This window comes from Vigna umbellata, chromosome 5 (genome assembly GCF_029865625.1).
Source record: "Vigna umbellata cultivar VRB3 chromosome 5, Vumbellata_1.0, whole genome shotgun sequence".
NCBI lineage: Eukaryota > Viridiplantae > Streptophyta > Magnoliopsida > Fabales > Fabaceae > Vigna > Vigna umbellata.
This window is the reverse complement of record NC_142169.1, coordinates 42,824,148-42,829,723: the sequence shown is the minus strand read 5'-3', so window position 1 is coordinate 42,829,723 and position 5,576 is coordinate 42,824,148.

Here is a 5,576-nt window from a genome sequence, read left to right as displayed (position 1 = left end):
CGCCAAGGGATCGGGTTCTAAGTAACTTAGAGAGTGACGTTAACAATTTAATGAAGAAGATGAATTCTTATATGCATGAAAGTAAGGATGGTGAAATCTAAACACGAACAACATAATCATCTCATATCATTAATATCATCCATTCATTCTTGTTTTAGCCTCAATTGATTAACTTGCATTCATATTTACTTTTGTTGCATTTGCATTAAAAAACCAACAAAATAGCTTTTTAGTCTTAATTAGTTAAGTAATTACACGATTGTTTAGTGTCGAGAGTCTTCTGGGATACGATACTTGGTCTTACCATTTATTATTACTTGATACGATTTGGTACACTTGCCAATGAGTTAATAATTTTTGACATCGTTGCCGGGGACTTGTGGTTTAAACTATACTTTTGTGTGATTCTTAACCAGTTAGACTTTATTTTATTATTTTTTTACTTTTGTTTATTTTTATTTTTTGGGTTAATTGGGTGTTGTAGTGTAGTGTTCTTTAGTGTATGTTGGATAAAATTCGTACTAGGAGCACAAGATCATCAAAACCTCTCTTTTTAGGTCTGGAAGTAGAGAAGACTACCAATAGTAGACGAAGAAGGCAGATATGGAAGAGAAGCTAGTTCACCAAGACTTTGTGCATGAAGATGGTGAACTCAAACCTGGCAGACTAGTGAGATACAAGAACATGTTATGGGTGATTAAAGATATTAAAGCAAATGGAGTTATTGAGATTGAAGCTCCTTATTCAAGGAGAGTAAAGATGGTGACTAGAAAGTTGTTGAAGTTATGTTGGTCTGATGAAGGAGAGAAGAGCATCAATATCAAAAATCCGGATTGAGCTTAATGGTGTCAAGCTAATGACATTAAACAAGAGCTTACTGGGAGGCAACCCAGTTTTTGAAATTTTTTTAATTGATTTAGTTGTGTGGTGTGGATTTGGTTTTGTTTTGTATGTTTGAGTGTTTTTAGGTTATATGTTGCTTCTGTCGAACGTCATAACAATTGCATGTCTTGGCCCGGGGACCAGGCTTAACTTAACTGCACTTGCACTAATAAACATCAAAATATCCAAAAAAATATTTATGCAACAAAGAAGCTATTTTTAACATATTTTTGTATCTCATGCTAAATAAACCCAATTATAACAAATCCTAATTAAAATATTCTATTAAAGTAGAAAAATCAATTAAGAATCAATTATTAAAGGCTAAATGAGAGCATAAATATGCATTCATCAATGTACGTGTGTGTGAGTGTGTGTGTGTATATGTTTATGTGTGTGTGTGTGTGTGTGTGTTTGTTTGTGTATGTGTCTTTGTGTGTGTGTGATGGAAGCAGCTCCATTGGTCATAGTAGAACTCTCCACGGATCCAGAAGGTGGCAGCGGAATGAAGAGATGGTTGGTGGAGGCAGTGCACATAAGGTATTCGGTGAATTGTTTGGAGAAGGATTGGAAGTGTGCGTGAAGTTTCTCCATCTCAAGAGGCCTTCCAAGAGGGAAGGAAGCTAGAGGAGGATTGTGCTAAAGTGGCACAAGCTATTGAACTGGAAAGAAGAAGTGGCTGGATTCAATTCAACAACGTTTCTTTACATCAATCAAGTTTACATTTACAAAGTTGAACTTGTTTGTTGTTGTTTGATTGAACTTGTTTGTTGTTGGTTATTATTGTTTGTTGTTGATACTACACTACACGTTCATAGTTCATGATTTATACCAAAAACTGAAATTTGTTATTTTTTAACTTTTCAGGTTTCGTAGAGATGTAAAAAAGGATCACAATTAATTAAAAAAAATTATTAACATCGAATATTGACAAAATTCGACATTAACATTAACATCGTATAATGAGAAAATTCAATGTTAATTTAACGTCAAATTTTTTAAATTCGACGTCAATTTAACATCTCTTGATATGACGTCGTTCGCGATTTCGCTGTTAAAAGGCCAAAATATTCGACGTTGTACGCTATTTTTGTACTAGTGTATGCTATATATTCTTGATATTCTTGCATGAAAATCCTTGTTTTGATACATGTATATAGATTATGATTATGATTATTTGTGGTTACTATTGGATAAGGGTTTATGTATGCATGGGCATAAGGTTTATGTTGTGTTGAGTTTTTTTTTAAGAAAGTATGTATGCTTTTATGGGTTTTCCCATGGTAATATATATTGATGCTAAGGGAGGACAAATGTATGGTCTTCGTGGATTTTACCATACAAATATTTGTTCTAAAAAGTGGTATGATGATCATATGCAGTATGTTAGGTTGTTGGGATTGTAATCTGCATATTGATGAGTTTTGGATGATTCAAGTGATGTATGTATGTATTAGGGTATGTTCATAAGGGTATGTGAGGCTTGAATGCATGCATGATGTATTAGGTATGTTTTCTCGTGATCTAGGGTTATTGTATGTGTGTTTTGAACACTTGAATTTTGTTTAGGATATGTTTCAATTCGACAATAATCGATTATCACTAGTTATAATCGATTATTTGAACATTGGTTTTGAGTATAGTTTCAGAAATAATCGATTATCTAGGATGATAATCGATTATCCTTTCATAAGTAATGAATTCTGGTATGTGTTGTGTTAGAACCATTGAGATAATCGATTATCTTAAGTGATAATCGATTATCATAGGGTACTTTTGTGTAAATGTGAACGTTTCAGGAATAATCAATTATCACTTATAATAATCGATTATCCTAGTGTATTTTGACTAGAAAAGTACATTTTGATGAAGAATGAACGTGGATCAAGGTTGGGGAGCTGTAAAACGTAATGATAATAAGAGAATGAGATTAATGGTTATGTTTAGGGTTAGGTTTGACTTTGGGTTGAGATTAGAGCATGAGAGAGTGCTGGGGTGTACTTGAGTATGTGGTTGATGAGCATAAGAGTCGTGGATAGCTCTACTAGTTGTACCTAGTAAATCCTAGTTCTATCTGCGAATATATGCTTCCTTTTGCCTAGTATGGTGTTTTCCTTTTCCTTGTGTGACAGGATTACATGTTCCATAGCTGGATTGCAGGACTACTCGAGCATATCTGTAGGGGAAGCTACAGATCAATCTATAGGAGCGGCTACAAGCGGGTGAGATAGGGTATATGAGTGAGACTGACTCTTTCCACTATGATGTTCATGGTACGCACGGTGATGCTCGTGGTGTTGTTCATGATTGAGATAGTCATGATGGTGGTGTATCTATGACGAGGATCTTGATGTGGAAGATGCTCTAAGTGATGCTATGTTGATAGTGGTGTTACTATAATGGTTATAGTAAGTAGTTAGCATATGTGCTAATGAGTGGATAGACCAAGGGTCTATGTGTGAGATGTTAGAAATGACACCAAAGGTCAAGGAATCAAGGATTGATGATCAAAGATCAAGGATCAGGAATCGAGAATTGAGTAATTCATTGGGGTTGAGTTGTCATGCTAGATGATTAGGAATTTTATTGTTATTACTATTGGGTTTGAGGTGGTTTATGGTTGATATATGTTTAGTGTGTTTATATCTTATTATTATTATGATTGTTTTATCGGTAGTTTACTCCATACATGTTTGTGTTTGTGTATTGTGAATGATATTGTTGACCATGATTGTATAATGTGTTATAGTAAGTAGATGATGTTTCAGATTGTGCTGAGGCATGATAAATTCGAAAGGTGACGGAGGGACAGACTTGAGATTTTTATCTAAAGTTATTGCGTTTGAACTTTAAGACAATGTAATTGAAGTTATTTTATTTCCTTTGTTATTTTCATTGAACAATTGTTTTGGGAACTACTATGTTTTGTATAAATTGTACACGTTTAAATGTTGAGGTTTTGAAAATACGTTTTCGCGCTATGATAAAGTTTTAAATTTACCATTTTTTGAATACCCCATGACACCTTGGAAATTGGGGCGTTACACCACCATGTTTGTTCACTCAACCACACAACCAGAAGGAATCACCACGCGAACTCCCTACACCTACATTGAAACTAAATCGCGAATTACAATAGAACTCTACACATAGACCCACCTTTAGTAAATCACATCTCCATCACACTGCAAAACGTGAAGCAACCCTACACCACAAAGACAACCATCACAACACACACCTGGAAAAAAGGAGAACCACAACAAATCTAACTGCTAACATCGTACCATCATAACCCAAATCAGAATAAAGATATAAACCATTAACCACATCGCGTTAACTTCATGCCACTAGTAGCAAACCAAAACACGAAACACCATCCTAAAACTCCTCCCTACATCGTGCAAGCAATAGAACACAACGATAAAACCCTTATCTCGCCACCATTGTTTGAAAACGAATTTGCACGTAGCCACCAAAACATTCATAATTTTATTTTAGTTAAATTTACTAATTTTTTAATGTTTAAAATATCAAAATTCACATCACTCCCACGTAAAAGGCCCTAAGTTTGTTATGTCTTTAAATTAAATCATATCATCGTGCAACATCAATTGATATTTAACGTCGTTCAACCAATTTTACGATAAAAGTCAAATTCTATCAATTTTCACAATTAAAAATCCAATTGAAACAAAAAATAAATAAAAAACAATTTGAGACAAGTCACTGAAAAAGAGACCTAACCTAAAATCAATAATGTGTTTATTATACTTTATAATAAAATGATCGACCCCAAATTTTAGATTGAAAAATTTCTTGGACTAACCCCAACCATCAAACCGTGTAATTTTTAATTACATCCCTAAATGATATTTTTTTTATAAAGATGACTTGTGGATTAATTGTTTTGAAAATTTTCTATGAAACAAATTTTTGAGAATTATCGGAAACATGTTTTTTTGGGAATAGGATATCCAAACAAAAAAAGCTTAATAAAATGAATGAAATGCATTTTGAAACAAGTTTTCTCAAAAGAAATTTTCGAAACAAGTTTTTTGAGACATGAAATATTCAACCATTTTCATATATTTATAACATATTTTTCTTATTACATATTATTTATTTTCCATTTATGAAGCATCTTTCAATATAAAATAAAAGGACATAATAGGCATATCTAAGACATAAAAAATTGAAAATAAAATATAATTATAAAAAGAATGATAAAAGCACCCGGACAAGTTTTAAAATAATTATAAAAATAAATAAGTTATAAAAATTTGATACGATTTTATTATGAAAATTTATGTTAATTTGATATAACTTTTGATCAAAGAAGTCGTGTTAGTTTAATATCAGTTTAATGTATGATGAGTTTAATGTATTATGATGTAAGTTGAAACGAGCCAGTTTAGCACAACTTCAATATAAATATTTTTTAAAATTTTAATTGAAATAATAGGAGTTTAATACAATTTCACTTTACTAAATTAAAATTGTGTTAAGTTAATACGATTTTTTCACGTTGAGATATGTTACTTACTTACATTGAGTAACTCCTTTCAAACTTACACCATTTCAGTAGTAAAAAACAAAAAAGTGGACCATTTAAATGTTTTTGCCCCAAAACAAATACTAATATTTAATAATACGCACACCATGGTTTGACTCAAGAAGACCCTCACCAATTTCTT